Source organism: Limulus polyphemus, unplaced genomic scaffold (genome assembly GCF_000517525.1).
Source record: "Limulus polyphemus unplaced genomic scaffold, Limulus_polyphemus-2.1.2 Scaffold1123, whole genome shotgun sequence".
Taxonomy (NCBI): domain Eukaryota; kingdom Metazoa; phylum Arthropoda; class Merostomata; order Xiphosura; family Limulidae; genus Limulus; species Limulus polyphemus.
The window spans coordinates 147,009-154,113 of NW_013666733.1; the positions used below are offsets into that span (position 1 = coordinate 147,009).

Here is a 7,105-nt window from a genome sequence, read left to right on the forward strand (position 1 = left end):
CCACATCTGATCTTAGGCTTAATTAGTAGTGAAGAGGGTCTAAAAACCACACCTGAGCTTAGGCTTAATTAATAGTGAAGAGGGTCTAAAAACCACATCTGAGTTTAGGTTTAATTAATAGTGAAGAGGGTCTAAAAACCACATCTGAGCGTAGGCTTAATTAGTAGTGAAGAGGGTCTAAAAACCACACCTGAGCTTAGGCTTAATTAATAGTGAAGAGGGTCTAAAAACCACATCTGAGTTTAGGTTTAATTAATAGTGAAGAGGGTCTAAAAACCACATCTGAGTTTAGGTTTAATTAACAGTGAAGAGGGTCTAAAAACCACATCTGAGTTTAGATTTAATTATTAGTGAAGAGGGTCTGAAAACCACATTTGAGCTTAGGTTTAATTAATATTGAAGACGGTCTAAAAACCACATCTGAGTTTATGCTTATTCTGACTTTGCTGTTTTAATGCCAAAGCTCCAAACATGTCTCTCCACCAAGAAAACGTTCGAAATATTTGACCTTGTTACTTGTTTTTAACTGCGAAAATAAAATATATTTAAGCTATTCGAAGGCGGGGCTTCTAGAGTCGGTTTTAACCTGAACTGCGATAATACTTCATGTTTTGGAATTACGCTAATGGCTGTTTTTTGTTGTTGTTGTTTTAAATTCGCTATTGCTCTCGTATAATAACACCGATAGGTGTCTAATTTGTATTTAAGACATCGTTTTAGAGTCTTCACACAGTAAACTCCAGTGAGGTGTTTGTAGTGATGTCCATTTTTGTTTTAAGAAACTTTTTTTTTAACATTGTTCCCCGCGAAAAATTTATCACGCTAATGGCAAATGCTCTTAAAGTTTGAGTGGGTACACGGGCCATTAAGTATGTTTTTGAAGACGCTTTATATGAAAAATTTAAGAATTATATTCAAGCTCTGTTCGTTCTAGAGTTCCATATCCCGAAATGGCTACGATAAACTACTGTTGACAGTTGTCATGGTTCGTATTTCAGTTGAGAAATATGATTAATGATTTTTGTTTCTTAACAACATTCTTATTACCATATCCATCAGTAACGGGAGGAGGGGGGTAGATTTCCGTTTAGATCGGAAAAAGGTAGGACATGCTGGTATTTTCCTGTATTTAATACTAACACAAAATTGAATGATCTCAAACCAGTATTTGAAATGATACGGTACTAACATTAATGTAACAAGGCTTTATCTCAAGGATATGTGTAAAAGTTGAATTTTACGATCTTACAGTATATTTTAGAAACAGAAGTCCATGAACGAAAACAAGTATATGATTGTTAAAAATACTCATTACTGGAGAATGTTAATTTCGATATTGTTGAAGGTTATGTTTTGGTGTAGAAATTTTCCATGATGTAACAATTAATATAGTTGCATAGGATCGCAGAAAGCAATGCCACGTTGTGTACACTGTTTGCAATGTTTTTATATAGATCTGTATATAATTGTTCTTATAGGTGATATAGTAAGCGGACTGATCATCAAAAATGTTCTGAAAATGAACAACAAAATCTCTCTCTCGCTAAACGTGTGTCTATGGAATTTCCTAATTGACGACACATTAAAGTTTCAAAATTTATTAAGTGTTTAAGAAAATATTCGCTGAATAATTATTCTTTAGATACACTTAAAAAAGGGGGGGGCCTGGCACGGCCAGGTGGTCAGGGTGCTCGATTCGCAATCTGAGAGTTCGAATCCCCATCCCACCAAACAAGTTCGCCCTTTCAGCCGAGAGGGCGTTAAAATATTACGGTCAATCCCACTATTCGTTGATAAAAAGAGTAGCCCAAGAGTTGGCGGTGAGTGGTGATGACTTGCTGCCTTCCCTCTAGTCTTACACTGGTAAATTAGGGACGGCTAGCGCAGATAGCCTTCGTGTAGCTTTGCGCGAAATTCATACCAGCAAAAATTAAGTGTTTGTTGTAACATATTTTATTTGACCTGAACAATAATTAAAATACATTATCCTCTCTCGTAGTTCATGGAAATGTGCCAATTAAACATGTGAGCAGATTAAGCATGTTCTTGCATGTCTAACTAAACATCTAACAAGAATAACTACACAAAAGAGTAAAAGCTTTATGTCCATTTAATTGATGAGAACTAAGTTCAAGAAAACAACCATAAATAATAGTACTTTAATCAGCTTGTAGGATCGAAATGTACATAACATACGGGTGATCCTTTTTCTTTGAACGAGTTCTAAAATCAACTTTATTTAAATTTGAAGTTAATTTATATTCATGCCTTCGTCGTGAGTTTAAAAGCCTGTGGAAATAAATCTAACTAATTTTTTTATTTTAGCACAAAGTTACGCAAAGGGCTATCTGCGCTATGTCCACCACAGGGAATCAATAGAACCCTGTATTTTAGCTTTGCAAGTCCTTAAACTGACCGTTGACCCACTGTGGATAGTAATTTGGTTATATCTTGAACAACCAAACACGCTCCACTAAAATATATTTTTTGTCAAGTGTAGCCTTGTCTTATTTCCAATTTATGTGCAAAATTACACGAGGACTATTTGGTATAGCCATTCCTAATTCTAAACTGATAGTCTAGAGGGGGGGGGGGGGCAGTCAGCCAATAGCATCTATCATCAACTCTTGGGTCATCTGCTCAAATAGAGGAATTTGACCCTCACTCGCATAATGTACTCACGGTCCCAAAGCGTATTTTTATTGTTTTATGTTTTTACTTCGGCGGGTCGCGAACCAGGGAATCTTCGGATTCACAGTTAGAAAACGCTTACCACTGGGCTACACCCGGTCCGCGAAGTTTAAGGGCCAGACCCGTATCTGTTTGATAGCAATATTTTCATGGACCAGTTTTTTTTTTTAAATGAAGATTGGAAGTCGCAACCAGAGTGTCTCACTTTGAACTTTTATTATTTTTTTCTACCAAACAGCCCCCCAGTGGCACAGCGGTATGTCTGCGGATTTATAACGCTAGAATTGTGGTTTCGATACCCGTGTTGGCCGGAGCACAGGTAGCCCATTGTGTAGCTTTGTACTTAATTGTAAACAAACAATCTACCAAACATTTCTCAAAACACAAGTAAAATAACAAAAAAAATATTTTCTAAACAATTCATTACTATTAATACTAAAAATAAACGACCTCATAACACCAATTTTTTTTTTTTAATTACACACTCAACGTTTCGCTCTACAGCTTTTTCAGAAGCACAAAACACAAACCGAAATTTACAGTACAAAGCCTCAAAATGTTGGGTGTCTAATTAAATAAAAAAAACAGTATTTTTGTGTTACAAGGTCGTTTATTTCTAGTATTAATATGACTTCTATACACCAATATGCACTACAGAAATTAAATAATGAGTCCATTATTATTGTTATTTCTTGGTTAGGCTTATCTGTCATACTGACGATCATAAGGTGCTATGTTAGTACGAGATGTTTTGTTTAAGATTTTGTCCGTCATCTGACAAACGAGTGCAAGGTGGTACGAGATGAAAATGTTGTGATTAATTTTTTGTCAACCATAGCTTTTTCAGATCTTGCCTTTCTTCCCGTATCGTACGGATAACACTACTGGTTCTTCGTATCTTAAAATAGTTTCTAAAAATTAATTTATTTGAATCCGTTTGTTTGGCGTTTTTAATTTCGCGCAAAGCTACTCGAGGGCTGTCCCTAATTTTGAAGAGATACACTAGTTTCGGAGGTCTTGTATAGTTTTTTTCTCATAGTGACTACAAAGCACGTACACACTAACAAAATGCTTAATATTATAACTGTCTAACAGCAGTTGTGCAAATTGCGGTTGCTGGCTAAAGGTAGTAACGGTTATATGAGCATATTTACTTTAAAAATAATAATAATAACAACCTTTGTTGAAGCACAAATAGCGTCCATTTAGTTAACAAAAATCTTTAAAAAAAAACAAAAACATTCACCATTTCCCAGATCTAGTACCGACTCCAATGAGATTCTTTCGTTCCATTTTCAAATGCGCATGATTCACGATTTCAAAGTCATTAATTCTGATCCCTATTCAGTGAGATCCTTACAAAGGAGTTAAAGGATTTGCTAGAAAGCGCGTGATTGGTGCCAAGTAGAATGTGGAGGGGAAAAGAAAACACGGGGGGGGGGGAGATGCACCACCGTTCCGTGACTAGCCTTAGCTGAACACAATGGACACGCAGGGTTCCCGGTAAATTCCCTCATCTTGAGACGAAGATATCTAAAGCCGTAAAAGAATGAATACGTCCATAATCTTTGAAACCTCCGATATTCGTCCAGGTCGTGTTCATAATCTGAATTTACCACCAACGGAGGACAGTTAGGTGAACTGATGAAGCAAAATAAATACTTGTTAAGGAATAGTTTCGTGATCTATTCCAATGCACGGAGAAACCCGTAGTGAGCTTTCTCTTCTGTGGAGTATTTGTTTCCCCAACAAAAACAGTAAGGATGAAAGAAAGTTAACAAGCAAAGCTGGAAACATAGAAAGTTTTTTTTTTGTTTTCTATGTGTGGCACTTAGTTTGTTTGGTTGTTTTTGAATTTCGCGCAAAGCTACACGGGGGCTATCTACACTATCCATCCCTAATTTAGCAGTATAAGAATCGAGGGAAGGCAGCTAGTCATCACCACCCACTCTTCACCAATTCTTGAGCTACTCTTTTACCAACGAATAGTGGGATTGATCGTAACATTATAATGCCCCCACGGCTGAAAGGGCGAACATGTTTGGTTTGACGGGGATTCAAACCCACGACCCTCAGATTGCGAGTCGGGCCGTGGTACTTAGTCTTGGAAATTTTTAACCTGAATGGCACTAAACGGCCAGGTCAGAGAGCCTAAGAATTCTAATACAGCCAGATATTGTGTTGGTCAAGTACACTGTCCTGCATACATCTCATTGGTCAGAAGTAAGCATTCCAAAAGACTAATATAATTAGGTTGAGGTAAAAAGCAGTCATATCATAAGTAAATATGGATTTTTTTCTAGGAAATTAGTTAATATTCCAAAAGACAAAACTAAAGAATACGTATTGTTATTCTTAACTTTGTTTAACGCAAACTGGAGTTTATTACGAGACATTTCTATAAACGTAAATAAATTCACGACCTGTTAAATCTAAATTGGAACACTTAGATTTAGATTTAACTGGATTAGTGAACTTGTAGGATATCCATAGTTCCTGACGAAGCTGTAATAGCGAAATATTGAGCTAATAAAGTTACATTCTGGAGATATAAGTCGTGATTATATTTACGTTTAAAAAGTACGTATACAAAAAAGGTATTCGATTGAATAATGATGACGGGAAACTGCAGACATTATAGAGATGAAAAGTTGAAAATTTAGATAAAAACTTAAATATTTTATAAGAGTAACCTTCACAACTTTTCCAACCTATTTTATAATGAGGATAGAGTTCATTTTTGTAAAGCAAAACACATTTTAAGTTAAAGTATTTCATTTAATAATGATTACTTTTATTATTTATATTTGGAACCAAAACTATTGACTTACATAATGATTGTGACTGTTATTTACGACAGTGGTTCCAAAACGTTCTTCCTCTCAAGTTACTCTCCTCACTCACGACACTATCCATCATAACTGAAGTTTCCCACCAAATAAATCCACAGAAAATGAGTAGTTTAATGTCATTTAAACAACTGTTGCCTATTTCATTCTTACAATCACCTCTTTGTTGTAGTCATATAAGAAGGTATAGTTTTGTGTGTGTGTGTGTGTTGCAGCTCCCAGGGGTACTCGGTCCCCAGTTTGGGAACCCCTTATTAGGATACCGTCTACTTGTTTATATGTTACAGTGTACTGTTCTTGTTGATTTGTAGCGCAAAGCTATCAGTCTACTGCGGAGAATGGAACTCCGAATTTCATCGTTGTAAGTTTATAAACTTGCTGCTGACACTATACAGTTAGTTATATATGTATCATTTTTAGTTGTGAATATCATTGTAAATAATTTTACACCTTAGAATGTTATAGATTTACTTTACTCGTATATCAATGTAGCTCTTAAGGTGGGTGATCTAGTTATATCAATATATATATAAAAGCCTGGTTTTCGTAAGTATAATAATAGTGACGTGATTGGTGCGATAATTTGTCTTAAGCGTTCGAATATTCTTAATTCGGTGATTGTCATTTAGTCAGTCTGTGGACAGACAAAAAACAAACGGAGACGGTTGGTGAAGTCACAAACCCAAGAATATGGAGAGAAAAAAATTGAATAAAAACCCCACTTTTATATTTTAACCCTATAATTATCGAAGGAACCCATTTCCTGATCTCTCAGGTTTTCAAACACATTTTTTTCTAAATAATTTTTTATCCACCAAATTTATTTGTTGGTTAAATAACACACGCCCTCCCCAGTAGCACAGCGGAATGTCTGCGGACTTACAACGCTAGAAACCGGGTTTCGATACCCGTGGTGGGCAAAGCACAGATAGCCCATTGTATAGCTTTGTGCCTAACTTCAAACAAACGAATGAAAATACCAACGAAAAAAATCATCAAAATTACACTTAATCTCAGTAATTACTGCTTGGATCCGGAAAATGAGTGATTTTATCCACCTTCTTTTTTGCCAGTTTTTTTACACCGAGTGACGCAAAAACGTGAAGTTAATCAATATTATGCAATATGTGGACCTCAGCGGTATAAAAACAAATAGCCGTGTTTGTAACTTTTACAATTTTCGCGCAAAGTTACACTAGGGCTATCTGAACTAGTCGTCCCTAATTGTGAAGTGTTTGTTTGTTTGTTTGTTTTTCAAATTTCGCGCCAAAGCTACACGAGGGCTATCTGCGCTAGCCGTTCCTAATTTAGTAGTGTAAGACTAGAGGAAAGGCAGCTAGTCTTCACCACCCACCGCCAACTCTTTTACTAACGAATAGTGGGATTGACCGTCACATTATAACGCCCCCACGGCTGAAAGGGCGAGTATGTTTGGTGGAACGGGGATTCGAGCCCGCGACCCTCAGATTGCGAGTCGAGTGCCTTAACCACCTGGCCATGCCGGGCTCCATAGTTGAAAGATGGCCTGTGAACATAAGAAATTATATATAATACTGCTGTTTGTT

At 36.4% G+C, this 7,105-nt stretch overlaps 1 protein-coding gene across 4 annotated transcripts in view; it reads right to left on the bottom strand.

Annotated features, from left to right (window-relative positions):
* LOC106462238 (zinc finger protein castor homolog 1-like) overlaps nt 1-7,105 on the bottom strand; it is a 242,118-nt gene that overhangs the window by 64,176 nt on the left and 170,837 nt on the right. The gene's annotated exons all lie outside the window — the stretch shown is intronic.